The sequence below is a fragment of the Gymnoscopelus braueri genome (assembly GCF_963280865.1).
Source record: "Gymnoscopelus braueri genome assembly, chromosome: 2".
NCBI lineage: Eukaryota > Metazoa > Chordata > Actinopteri > Myctophiformes > Myctophidae > Gymnoscopelus > Gymnoscopelus braueri.
Window position 1 is genome coordinate 5539266 of NC_137604.1, and position 14763 is coordinate 5554028.

The 14763-nt window shown below is 42.6% G+C and overlaps 2 pseudogenes across 2 annotated transcripts in view; both read left to right on the plus strand.

Annotated features, from left to right (window-relative positions):
* Window positions 1–14763, plus strand: part of LOC308075781 (glycine receptor subunit beta-like) — a 55239-nt pseudogene that overhangs the window by 24505 nt on the left and 15971 nt on the right. The window contains exons 6-7 of the transcript in view: window positions 1730–1867; window positions 11136–11288. The product of the transcript in view is annotated as a glycine receptor subunit beta-like (transcript). The remainder of the gene's footprint in view (window positions 1–1729; window positions 1868–11135; window positions 11289–14763) is intronic.
* On the plus strand, window positions 5390–7674 carry LOC308104648 (kelch domain-containing protein 3-like; annotated as a pseudogene). The gene is made up of 2 exons: window positions 5390–5429; window positions 6828–7674. The product of its transcript is annotated as a kelch domain-containing protein 3-like (transcript).

Genomic DNA, 14763 nt, shown 5'->3' on the forward strand with positions numbered 1-14763 from the left:
AGCCGAACCTCGCCACCTTCCTCAGGGGGGAGGAGCCAATGACGAGACATGTGATGGCCCCATGATATATCTAGAGGGCGGGACTGCGTTGTCACATTCTAACACAGCCCAAAACCCTGATTTATTGAATGGACTGCGTACCTCGCTGAGTATTCGACTACCAACCCCAGCCCACCGTGGACACATTTTTTTTGCCGACAAAATATAGTTTTGGACTGTGACAGAGACTTACCGTCTTAAAGGAGAAACCCGGAAATTTTAAGTGTTATCTTTGATGTGTCGTTACTCACCTACCGACGTAGAAAGTGGCGTTGATTTTTTCCAGCGATTCCCCTGTCGTCATTTTTTCGACCCCCTCCGTTGGCATAATGGGAGCGCGTGGCTAAGGGAAATTCGTCTATTATAACCGATGCAAAGTTATTTTTTTCTCTACTACTACTGAAAGTCCCTGAGAAGCTATCGCTAATGCCGAACGAGCTAACGCTGGTTGCTTGTTTCTCTCCCAGAACCTGGCAACTCGGTGTTGCCAGGCAGAGAAATAAGCAAACAACGTTAGCTCGTTCGGCATTAGCGATAGCTTCTCAGGGACTTTCAGTGCATGTTTGAGTATCATGAGAGTCTACAATGAGTAGTAGTAGAGAAAAAAATAACTTTGCATCGGTTATAATAGACGAATTTCCCTTAGCCACGCGCTCCCATTATGCCAACGGAGGGGGTCGAAAAAATGACGACAGGGGAATCGCTGGAAAAAATCAACGCCACTTTCTATGTCGGTTGGTGAGTAACGACACATCAAAGATAACACTTAAAATGTCCGGATTTCTCCTTTAAGCGAACCACCAGAGGCACCACCAAGCGAGCTAAAGCGAGCGAGTTGCCGTGCCGAGCGTTTTCGCTCGAAGTTCGCTTGAGCCTACTCAGCGCGGTCCGATTTATGTACCAATAGGCACAGAATTGTAAATCATGTTTTGGGGCGACTCGTTTGCCCCAACTGCCACTCAAAGTGACTACTGGCCAATCATAGCGCGTCTTTTCCGGGTCTTGGCAGAATTCCGCTGCATTTCATTATCACGCACTCTGCGAGTCTGATGAGCACAGCTGTTTTTTGTATATTGATTAGGCGTGCTGTCATGCTCGTTTGAGCACGGGTAGATAGCCTATTTCAACCAAATGGATTGCTTTGTCTGAACTACCTGTTGTATAATGGATAATAATGTATATATTCATGTATAATATTTGTAGTGGGTTATACCACCACTAATCTCCATTAGGGGTGGGACGATATGGGTACCTCACGATACGATATATATCACGATATTAGGCCCACGATAACAATATATATCACGATATTCGACGATGTTTGATATATTGCGATATCACGATATTCGATATATATTGCAAGAAATTTCACCAACGATATATCACGATATCTGAAAATATCGATATATTGCGATATCACGATATATTGCATGAAAATTCACCAACGATATATCACGATAGTCCTTGTATTCAATTCATAAACACATAAAATAGCACCAAACAGTTCAAAATCATCATTACACAAATACAGAGTAGGACAAACAACGTATCACAAACTTTAAAAAAAAGTATTTATCGCGGGAGAAAGTATCGCGATATATCGATATATCGATATATCGTCCCACCCCTAGTCTCCATATGGCAGTATATTAATGGATATTAATGTATATATGTATGTATATATTTGTAGTTGGTTATACCACCAGTGATCTGGTCTTCGACTGGCAGTCGGATCCAGTTCAGATGGATGAGATCCAGCTTCCACAGTTTGACATCAAACAAGAAGACATCATCTATGGCAACTGCACCAAGTACTACAAAGGAACAGGTATTTAATACAGTATGTACTACTGCTGTACCAAGTGCTACCAAGGAACAGGTATTTAATACAGTATGTACTACTGCTGTACCAAGTGCTACCAAGGAACAGGTATTTAGTACAGTATGTACTACTGCTGTACCAAGTACTACCAAGGAACAGGTATTTAATACAGTATGTACTACTGCAGTACCAAGTACTACCAAGGAACAGGTATTTAATACAGTATGTACTACTGCTGTACCAAGTACTACCAAGGAACAGGTATTTAATACAGTATGTACTACTGCTGTACCAAGTACTACCAAGGAACAGGTATTTAATACAGTATGTACTACTGCTGTACCAAGTACTACCAAGGAACAGGTATTTAATACAGTATGTACTACTGCTGTACCAAGTACTACCAAGGAACAGGTATTTAATACAGTATGTACTACTGCTGTACCAAGTACTACCAAGGAACAGGTATTTAATACAGTATGTACTACTGCTGTACCAAGTACTACCAAGGAACAGGTATTTAACCTCTTAACCACTTAAACCCCATATGGTCGACCGGAGTCCCTCAGGGCTGTATGCTAGGGTCTTCTCTGTTTTCTGTTATTTCTGGGGAAAAGCTTTTGCTGAAAATAGCAGAGCGTCAAGCTCACACCCCGTTGTGCGCTTGACGGATGCTGGGGTTTAAGTGGTTAAATACCTCTTAACTTCTTGCTAAAAAGGTACTGGGTTACAACAGTACTTGGACCGCTTTTTTCCCCCCGTCTGCACCAAATCTGTTCACCAAAAATAGCCGATCTACAAGCGCACAGCGCATTGCGTTGCGACGCAATGTGAGCTTTGCACATCGGCTATTTTGAGGCTAACTTTTCCCCCAGAATATGGATGCTAGGGTTGAAGTGATTAATATGAACTAATACCAACAATAATGTTAATTCTAAAGGAAAATAAGCGAACATCAAAATTGTACTTAAAGACGGTATACGGTATTAATTGTGTTGACTATGACTATGACGAAGAATGTGTCAACTACTAATAGGCCTCTAGCTTGTTTCACTGCTGAAAACTAAACAAAAACTAAATTAAAACTAGGCTATGATGACAAAAACTATGACTAAATATACTGACAGTTTCGTCAACAAATAAAAACTAGACCAAAATCCAGTAGAACTAAGAAGTCATTTTATGCTTGGCTGCCTATAATAATAATAATAATAATACATTTTATTTGTATTGCACTTTACATTTGAAACAAACCTCAAAGTGCTACAGTACATAATAAAACAAGATAAAGAAACCATTTGCAAGAATCAAAAAGTATAAACAGGTTAAAACAAGTTTAAAACACGTTTAAAAAGGAGAGACAGGGTTATTAAAACCGGCTTAAAAAGCTAACCAAATGCTTTGTTAAAATGGTAGGTTTTTAGTGCTCTCTTAAAAGTGTTCACAGGTTGAGGAGCTCTGAGATGGTCTGGGAGTGAGTTCCACAGCCGGGGGGCAGCTGCACAGAAAGCTCGATCTCCCATAGTGCGGAGGTTGGTGTGCCGTTCCTTCAGCTTGTTGGTATTTCCGGAGCGGAGGCTGCGGGTGGCGGTTTGTGGTTCAATCAATTCCTTGAGGTAGGGGGGGGCATTTCCGTAGATACACTGGTGTGTTAACAGGGTGATTTTGAATTCTGTCCGGGAGGAGATGGGAAGCCAGTGCAGTGATTTGAGAATGGGGGTGATGTGCTCGTATTTGCGCACTCTCGTCAGGATCCTAGCAGCGCTGTTCTGTACGTATTGGAGCTTTTGAAGGCTCTTGCAAGGGATCCCGACGAGAAGTGCATTACAGTAGTCCAACCTGGAGGAGACAAAGGCGTGGACCAACTTTTCGGCGTCAGGAAGAGTGAGGGTGGGGCGGAGTTTAGCTATATTTCTAAGGTGGAAGAAGGATGTTTTGCAGAGGTGTTTGATGTGGGTCTCATAGTTGAGGCAGGGGTCCATTTTGACGCCCAGGTTGGTGACAACTGATGAGAGGGGAAGGTCCTGGCCGGTGAAGGTGATGCTTGTTATGGGGGATGATTTAACTTGGTGTGGGGTGCCGATGAGAATGGCCTCGGTTTTGGAGCTGTTGAGTTGTAGAAAGTTTTGTTTCATCCACGCCTTTATCTCCTCCAGGCAGATGGTGATTGTGGATGAAGGTGATGGTGACGGGGATGACAGTGGGACTGCAGAGTGGGGGGGACAGGGGGGGTCCATTTTTATGTAGAGCTGTGTGTCATCAGCATAGCAATGGAATGATAGTCCATGCCTGCTGATGACACGGCCGAGGGGGAGCATATACAGGGTGAATAGGGTGGGGCCAAGCACGGATCCTTGGGGTACACCACAAGTGACGGGTTGGGTGGGGGAATGAGCACCTCCCATGGAGACACACTCAGTCCTTCCGGTCAGGTAGGACCGGAACCAGTCCAGGGAGGTGTCACAGAGTCCGATGGTGGAGTGGAGACGATTGAGGAGGATGGTGTGATCAACAGTGTCAAAAGCTGCAGTGAGGTCCAGAAGGATGAGGAGGGAGGGGGAGCCATTGTCAGAAGCAGTGAGGATGTCGTTGGTGACCCTGACCAGTGCTGTTTCAGTACTGTGAGCGGAGCGGAAACCAGACTGAAATTTTTCGGAGATGTTGTTGTTGTTGAGGTGGTGTTGCAGTTGGATGGCGACTATTTTTTCCAACACTTTGGAGAGGAATGGTAGGTTAGAGATGGGCCTGTAATTTGCGAGAACGTCCGGGTCTAAGGTGGGTTTTTTGAGGAGGGGAGTGATAATGGCCGTTTTTAGAGCTGATGGAACGTGACCGGACTGTAGGGAGTGGTTTATTGCTTTGGTGATCAGGGGGCTTATGGCTTGGATGTGTAATTTGACCAGGGCTGTGGGAAAGGGGTCCAGGGTGCATGTGGAAGGCTTCATCCGGCTGATGGTGTCCTCAACCTCTTGCTGCGTGGTGGGAGAAAAGCAGCAGAGAGGCTGGGAGGCCCCAGACTGTGGGATGGCAGTTGGAGCAGATGGAGTGGGGGGGCCGGAGAGGGAGGAACGGATAGTGTCATGCTGCATGCCTATGGGTGTCATGCTGAAAAAATTGCTGATCTACAAGCTCACAACAGATGTGTTGTGAGCTTGTAGGTTGGCTATTTTCGGTACAGCCGATCCACACATCAGGCATTACGACGCCATCAACGCCTGCCAACATTTATTTAGTTCATCTTAATATGTTTTTCTCACACTCCTAGACAATATCCGTTGTCACGGTGGAGATATAATGAACAATACATGCATCCCAATCACTTCCCATCAAACGGAAAACATATTGCGTGATTACATCAGGAAGCCGTTATGAATAAACATGAATCCCACAACACACGTTCCTCCAACACGCACCTGATTCATTATGGAGAGACTGCAGGGCTGCTGCTCTGTTGAATCTAATTGAAGATGACAGCCGAACAGTGCATTACAATCGTCCTCGTTTAAAACCTGAACGGTATATTAAACTATGCACCTGAATACATTTGCGGTGAGGAGCAGGCAACGTGGTAACATAGACGTGCTTCAGCACCGCCTCTAGTCTGCCTCTCCCTCGCGCTGTGCCAGACACAAAACAGTGGCTGCATTTAGATCCCATCGGTCCCATAGCCCGAGGGGACGAGACTGTGATTGGTAGAGACACAGCCAGCCTCCGTTTCATGAGAAAACGTCCGAATAAACAGTGGTGGAAAAAATACTCAAATTCTTTACTTAAGTGAAAGTACCAATACTGCAACATAGAAATACTCTGTTACAAGTAAAAAGTCTAGAATTGGAAATTTACTTGAGTAAAAGTATTGGCATCAAAATGTACTTAAAGTACCAAATGTAAAAGTACTAAAATGTTGGAAAATAGCCTAGGTATAAAATAGGGCTAAAGTGGTTAATGTATGTTTCATATTATCATAATGTATATCTGAAAAGTAACTAGTAACTAAAGTTTTCAAATAATTGTATTGGAGAAAAGTGCAATATTTGCCTCTGAGATGTAGTGGACTAGAAGTAAAAGTATTGGACATTGGAAATACTCAAGTAAAGAAACAAATACCTCAAAATGTTACTTAAGTACAGTACTTAAGTAAATGTACTTAGGTACTTTCCACCACTGCCAATAAAGGTCGCAAATAAAGCCACCGGCAGCTGGACTTAGGACTAGGTATAGGTACTTGAGTAAAAGTACTTGGTTTCTTTCCATCACTGCACCTCAGCATTCCATCTCCCAGTGTCTAGCACCTTGAAAAGGAGAGAGACACTCTCACTGCACTGCTCGGCTCCTACCGATAATAAGCCACTTTGACCTACTTACTTATCGTTACTATAAATCCATGCTTGGACTGCTGCCCAGTTATCTATCCACTTACATGCTATGTAAACAGTGTGGCTGCACATTCCCAGGGCTTCAACACTCTCTCCGTCAGAGGGTGGCGAAAAAAAAGTGACCAAAAATAGTCGCATACCGATTTGTTGTGAGCGTTGTCCACTATTTGAAAAAAAAGTTAAATATAATTTAAAAAACTATTTTGCCTGTAATCGCATGCTCAAAATAGGCAGGCCAGTTTTAAATTGATTAATTACAGGATAATCTTATTGAAAAACAAAAATAATTAATGTCAAATCAAGAAAACATTTAGTAACTTTTATCAACAAATTCAGCTGCCTGCAACACCGTGCCTTATTAGGGAGATGGACAAGGCATCAGCTTCCTTGATTGGCCAACCCAACCCTGAGGGACTTCATGGATTGGCTAGACTTTGCGTGATGTTTGTGCAGCTGACCCTATATAACAGTTGGCCTGCTGTTACAGTTGGACACAAGCTGTACTCCTTTGGTCTGTGATGGGGGCAACGGTCAGACTGGTGTGCATGTTTTCGACACAGTGTCTTTGCGTTGGATTGCGTTGCCCCCAGAGACAACTGCAAGAGGAGAATGTCCTTTTGAGGTTCCCTCCACGTTTATTACAGCTGTGCTGGTAGAAGATACCATCTACATCTGGGAAGGAGGGTATCATTCGTGCAACGTGCTTCATGCATTTGATGTCGACACCCACAGATGGTCCAAACCCAGGGTTTCTGGGACTGTTCCAGAGGGGAGGCTGAACCACTCAGCCTGTGTCTTGGGGAAGGTCATGTTTATCCATGGAGGAAACACCCGGAATGGATGCACTAATGACATCTACAAGTTGGACACCACCACAATGTTATGGTCTTTAATTAAGACCAGAGGAACTCCTCCACCTGCTTCATGGTGTCACTCTGCTACCATCATCGGGACAAAGATGTTTGTATTTGGGGGCCGAGGGGACAAGTGGTTCGTCTACAACCGGATCAGAGTGTTTGACACAGAGACCAACTGCTGGCTGAACACGCCTTCTACACAGCTTCCAAGGTCATTCAGTCATTCAGCCTTTGCCTACAATGGAGAGCTGTTCATATTTGGTGCCACAACTTCAACCAGACGTTCAATGATCTGTGGAAATTCAACCCAGAGACCTTCTCCTGGAAGAAGGTTGAGCCCAAGGGAAAAGGACCACGTCCAATGCATAACATGTGCTGTTGCATGGTGGGAGATCGTATCATCCTCTTTTGGAGATGCAACCCCAATAACCTGTACATCTTAGACCTCAGTCCTAGTCTCAAGACATTATGCAAGCTAGCAGTTATTCAGTATGGTCTGGATCAGTGGGAACTCCTTCACAACATCAGGTGGGAACTGGCAGCCATGAGAACTGAATTATTTCTGAACTATCAGAAATAAGTTTTAGTCCTACCTGTACACAAGATGAATCCTTGAACCTTGAATGACGACCAACATAAACTGAATAAAATAACATAACCCTCTAAAAAGAAACAAACGAACAGTTATTAAGCCCACGACAAACAATAAATACATAATTACATGTATAACCGCAAGTGGCAACTGGGTCCCAGCGTAGGAGATGATTATGCGATGATGAGGAGGAAGATGATGAACGGCTGATGAACCTGGTGGTGTCAGGTCTGTCGGGTTGTGCGGTGTATCTTGATGACGTGGTCATTTTTAGTGACTCTTGGGAGGAACATGTTCAGAGGACGCGTGCACTGTTTGACCGTTGGATTATAAAGATAATGGCTTTCAGAAGATGAAGAAGAAACATAATGTGTTTGTTCACAGTGAGATTTGAACTCACAACCGTACAGTTAGTAAGGGAGGATCTCTGCTGTTGCATTTTGGATAAATGAGGACATCCGCAGATTAAAAAGAGAATGTAGAAAGATAGAGCGACGGTGGAAAAAGACTAAGGAGACAGTTCACTTCACCCTCATGAAGGAACTTCTGTCTGCTTTTAATCACAAAGTTGAGGATGCAAGAGCTGCTTATTTCTCCAATCTGATTAATATTAATAAGAATAGGCCAAAGGCTCTTTTTGCCATACTTAACACTCTGGTTAACCCAGCTCCCCCCCAGTTCCTATCTTCTCTAATGATGACTGTGATCAATTTCTATAAATTTTCCTTGATAAAGTGGACAATATTAGGTCTAAGATAACACTGCCTAGTATCACCATAGCTGACCATCCTCCCCCAGTTTCACTGTCCCAGTTTAACATGATCTCCTTAGAGGATCTCTCACCAATTGTGTCACATATGAATCCCTCCTCTAGCCCTGTTGACACCATTCCTACTGCCCTTTTAAAATATGTTTTTAACTGTCTAAATCCTTACATCCTGTCAATCATCAATTTATCCTCTGGGTGTGTGCCCGATCACTTTAAACACGCAAGTATCCAACCACTCTTAAAAAAAACAAGCCTTGATCCACAAGTTCACAGCAATTACAGGCCAATCTCCAAACTCCCTTTCATCTCAAACATTTTAGAAAAAGTTGTCTGTAATCAACTTCTACAGTTCCTTAATAATAACAATACATTTGATAAATTTCAGTCCGGCTTCCGCCAGAAGCACAGCACTGAAACTGCACTACTTAAAGTCTCTAGTGACATCCTTATGAGGGCCGATGTCGGTGAGTGTTCGGTGCTGCTGCTGCTTGACTTAAGCGCAGCGTTCGACACGATAGATCATTCCATCCTCCTTAATAGGCTCCAACAGTGGGTGGGACTAACCGGGTCGGCCCTGACATGGTTATCCTCCTATCTGACAGGGAGAAGTGTGGCTGTCGCTTGTGACAATTATGTTTCCTCCTCAGCTCCCCTGACCTGTGGGGTCCCCCAGGGTTCCATACTTGGTCCAATTCTATTCTCCCTCTATATGCTCCCCCTTGGCACTCTTATTAACAGCTTTGAAGGAATATCGTATCATTGTTATGCTGATGATACACAATTATATCTCTCATTTAAGCAAAATGATCTCACTAAACTCACAGTCTTGCATGACTGTTTAACCGGTATGAACAAATGGATGGCACAAAACTTTTTACAACTCAACCCAGATAAAACCGAAATCCTCATCATAGGCCCTGAGATTAGCTCAAATGCAATTCGTCTGTCCCTTGGTCCCCTGGCAACTAATGTCAAACAGACTGCAAAGAACCTAGGTGTCTTCTTCGACAATCAAATGAACTTCGAGTTCCATATTAAAAAGGTTACCCAGTCATGCTTCTACCATCTACGCAATATTGCAAAAATAAAATCAACGCTCACTTCTCAAGACCTGGAAAAAGTCATGCACGCTTTTGTATCCTCCCGTCTTGACTATTGCAACGGACTCTATACCACCCTGAGCCGTTCATCATTATCCCGACTTCAACTAGTGCAGAATACGGCAGCCACCTTATATTTTGGACCTACTGCCCCCTAAGGACAATATGAGATCCCTCAGGTCCTCTGACAAAGGCCTTCTTAAAATACCTGCGTCCAATCGCAAAACAAAGGGTGACCGGGCTTTTGCAGTGGTTGCTCCCACACTGTGGAACGCCCTACCATTGGCCCTAAAAAATGCAGAGTCTGTTGAAGGTTTTAAGAGGATGTTAAAAACACATTTGTTCCGTAAGCATTTTTACCCATGAAGTTCTACCTGACTTTCACGGACAAATTGCTTTGTTTTAATCCTTGTTGTATTGTTTTATTACTCTATTTATATACCTTTATACTCTGTTGTTAACTTGTTAATTTTGTTTAATTGTGTTCCATTGTACAGCACTTTGTAACCTTGTTTTGAAATGTGCTTTATAAATAAAATGTACTTACTAACTTTACATTTAACACTATGCACCGTGTTTTTATCTCCGTATCTGCAATTTTTTCGTTCTTTTCTTTTCAGAATCATTCCTTAACTCTTTGACTGCCAGATATATATAAATAAAGAAATCACCCAGTGCCAGTTTCGTTTTACTTACCTTTTCATGTTATAGGCCGTTGAAAATAGCATGCAGGGGGAAAAAAGGAAAGCAAGATACAGCTGTTTCCCCAAATACGCTAACCAGGGGGTTGATGCAGCAGTAAATAGTGTGATCACGTGATCTCCTAGATCTCTCTGTGTCTGAGCCTGAAATGGTGGCTCATAGGTTGCGGAACAGCGCCATCCAGTGGAAAATCACTGAAAACCCCAAACTCGTCAAACTCGTGTTTGGCACTGTGGACCAGTGGTGGAAAAAGTACTCAAATGTTTTACTTAAGTAAAAGTATCAATACTGCAATATAGAAGTACTCTGTTACAAGTAAAAGTCTGAAATTCAAAATTTACTTGAGTAAAAGTACAAAAGTATTGGTAACAAAATGTACTTAAAGTATCAAAAGTAAAAGTACTAAAATATTTAAAAATAGCCGATCTACAAGCTCACAACGTGTCGAAATGCGACACGTTGTGAGCTTGTAGATCTGCTATTTTCAAATCGCCTATGTATAAAATAGGGCTAAAGTGGTTAATTAATGTTTTATAATATCATAATTTATATCTGAAAAGTAACTAGTAACTAAAGTTTTCAAATAATTGTAGTGGAGTAAAATGTACTTAGTTACTTTCCACCACTGCTGTGGACCAAGTGCCAACGGACAAGTACACTCGTCCTTGGCAGGCATAATTCAGGCAAAAGTAAAAAAAAAAAAAGTGATATTGCTTTGAAGTCAAATACCGCCCAGCCCTAGTATACATAATATGTATGTACCGTATAAAGGCTGTGTATTTAATACGTTTTTGGGGAACAAAGCCATTTGTTTGTTTGACGTTGTGCTGAAAAAGCAGAGCAAACGGTTAACAGCGCTGTCTCCTCCTCTCCTATAGGATACTACACGTGTATTGAGGTCATTTTTACCTTGCGCAGGCAGGTGGGCTTCTACCTGATGGGTGTGTACGCTCCCACGCTGCTCATCGTGGTGCTGTCCTGGCTCTCCTTCTGGATCAACCCCGATGCCTCCGCTGCCAGGGTGCCTTTAGGTAAAAACACACACGCACGCACGCACGCACGCACACACACACGGGACAAACGGACAAAGAAGTTATACATAATGGAAAGAAATACAGCACTTTCAGCTGCAATACCAAAACGTCCTCTTGGGCAGGGGGGGGCTACTGAGCAATTCTGTCTGTTAATAAAAAAATAAAAAAAAAAATAAAAAATAAAAATGGAAAAATTCTGCATAAAAAGAAGCATCTAAGAAAAATACAAAATCGAAAAAAAAACACTTTGAACATTTTTGAACAATTCCACCAAGTGTTTGAGGTGCCTGTTTCACCCACTTCCGGGGGGCGGAGCCAAAATCCGAGCCCGAAGTATTTGTTCGTAGACCCCCACTTAGGGGGGGTAGAAAAAGTTTCGGAGCGATTCGGGTAGTTTTCATTTAACATTGGAAACGCAAGTGACATCACTTGCATTGCACATTCTGAAATGGCCTGTTCATACACGCCCATTCTGAAAATCTCTGAAATGAGAATGAATGACTGAATGTTAAAAAAATATATTTTTTGGGGTACAAGAGACACTGGGGAGCCCAAAAAATACTAAAAACCAAAAAAAAAATGAAATTCATGGTGTAGACCCTTTAAAATTATGTTTTTCTGTGGACACGCCTCCAGTTCATTAAGTATACCTGGTATACCCTTAGCACCTTAGCACCTCCTCCACCACATTAGCACCACCCACCTGTCCTAGTCCCTCCTCCTCCTCATGCCCACACCTGTTGTGTTATGATAATGAGGGGGAGGGTATGTTTTTACTGTGTCACTGAAGCGCTGTTTTTCTATTGGCACGTTTGACCCTCAAGGTTTCAGCCTCCAGGTAGAAACTCAAAATAGTCAGAGAAGACATAAAACACCATAAAAACACCACCAGGGGGCTTAATGAAGTTCTATCAACCTCATAGACACATGAAAAACAGAAAAACTGCAAAAGCATGGCACCACCTCTTTAAATTTTTACTTACGTAAAAGTATCAATACTGCAATGTAGAAATACAAAAAAATACTTGAGTAAAAGTAGAAAAGTATTGGTATAAAAATGTTATTAAAAGTACCAAAAGTAAAAGTACTCATTATGCAGAATGTCCCATTTCACAATTATTATTTTTTTTGCTTTTTGAAAATAGCAGATCTACAAGCTCACAATGCGTCACAATGCATTGTGGGCTATTTTTTTAAACTTGTGTGAGCTTGTAGATCGGCTATTTTCAAATGGCCAAAATATATATAGGGCTGAAGTGGTTAATGTATGTTTTGTACAAAAAATATTACTTTAGTAATTAAAGTTTTCAAATAATTGTAGTGGAGTAAAAGTATAATATTTGCCTCTGAGATGTAGAAGTAAAAGTACTGAAAATTGGAAATACTCCAATAAAGTAAAAATACCTAAAAACTGTACTTAAGTACAGCACTTGAGTACATGTACTTAGTTACTTTACAGCAATTATATCATTTTGGGCGTACTTGACATAAAAACGCTATAAAGCCGCCGCATAAAATATTAGTGCAGCGGCAGCAAGCAGTGTGAATGGATGTTGTACCTCTTCCCTCCATCAGGCATCATATCCTCCTCTACTTCATCCATCCATCCATCTTTACCTCTGACACACCATCCCTCCATCCAGGTCTTGGTGAGTATCATCATCATCATCATCATCATTGGGGTGCAATATTTAATTGAACTAATCATTTTAATCAATTATTCAGCAATAATCAACCCGCCAAGAACGGAGACATGCATTATATTTTCTTTTTCTTTCTTTTTTTGAAAATTCCACAAGGGGCGCTCTAACACAGCTTGGGAATGATCCCTCCTCACTCAGAGAAGCAGTAGACGGACGTGACATCGTTCCAAAAAGAAAAGACTTCCGTCCGCCCCAAACTATTGGACTTTTAGAAAAACCCTTCTAAGGGCGCGCTCCCACCGCACTTTTATTTTACCTCTGGGGCAGAATCTGCCAATGCTTTGTCAATGTAAATGCGTGGATTCACGCAAGAGCGGATCTTTCCGCCTGTCGCGCAGACCTTGCGTTTATCTGCTCTACACGACTTGTCCATTTGAAGCATAAAACTGCTGGAGGCAGGAGCTGATTTTTCCCCTCTGTTCAATCGGGTGAGTGGAAGGCGGACCGTCCCAAGACTCAGGAAGCACCATGGTGCTCAAGGCAGAAGGCGGTGCGGGCTACGGGGAGGGTCCTGAAAGTGAGTGACAGGTGGGTCACTCCCGTTTTTTTAGAATCCGCTGGCTGCAAAAAAACTGTGGCCGCGCACAACCTGCGTTTAACGCTGGCCGACCATGTTTTGGTGGGAGCGCGCCCTAACTAACCACCTGTTTTCAACGGGCCATAGCCCCAAAATGGACACTTTTTTTTTTTAGGTAATTTCAATCACGATTTCAAATGTCATCTATTATAGCATGCTGAAACGTTCCAGGAAGATAAAGACTGAAGTCTCTCTTAGCTTGGAATTCCCCATCGATGATGTCACTGGTAGGCAGGTTTCTGAACTGTCCAAAGCCCACCAACGGGGCCAAGTAGTCAGAAACTGTGCAGTCTTATGATGAGTATTAGTGAGGACCAATCATTGCGAACGCGGAAGGAGGCGCCTCCGACCAAGTGGAGCTTACTATGTAACCGTGCTTGGGTTGTGTGTGTGTGTGTGTGTGTGTGTGTGTCTGTCTGTGTGTGTGTGTCTGTCTGTGTGCATGCACTGCCTAGTAGAGGGCCAGAGGACGCCAGAGTGCAGGAATTTAGACACAGCCTGCAAAACACACACACACACACACACACACACACACACACACACACAGTCAATGTTCTCTCCCCATCACAGTGAAATAACACGGATTACAAGTCCGTAAATACACAATATTTTCGAGCTGCGTTCGCTTCCAGCGTTCGCGCGTCTTACTTGTATTATGAAGGTATAAGGTGGAAAACGAGTGAAGTGCTCCTTTAAGGGTGTGGTGGCTCATTCACTAATTGTTACATCAGCCGTACAAATCAAAATGTCTACTGAGCAGTCCAAGCAAGCAGCAGTGCCATCTGTAGTAGTGTTTGGGTTTGTGTAGCGTCACTGTTGTATGTCGAAAACCATGTGTTCCAATGGATTCAACGTAGTTATCATTTAGTTAGTTTGTTAATACTTTTCATTGGTTCAACACAGTGTTGATTTCGCTCACGAAAACTATGGCGAAATATGTTCGTCAACGCACATTTTTCAAAGGACGAAAAGTAGACCAGACGAGACAAAAACCCACGTTAATAAACAATATTCTGGGACTAAATCATTATGCAATTTTGTCGATGAATAAAGACGAGACGAAAATGGAGTTAACAAAATAAAGACTGGGCTAAAATCTGTCTTCATTTTAGTTCACGAAAAAAGACTAGACTAAACTCACTCACTCACACACTCACTCACTCACTCACTCACTCACACACACATGACACTG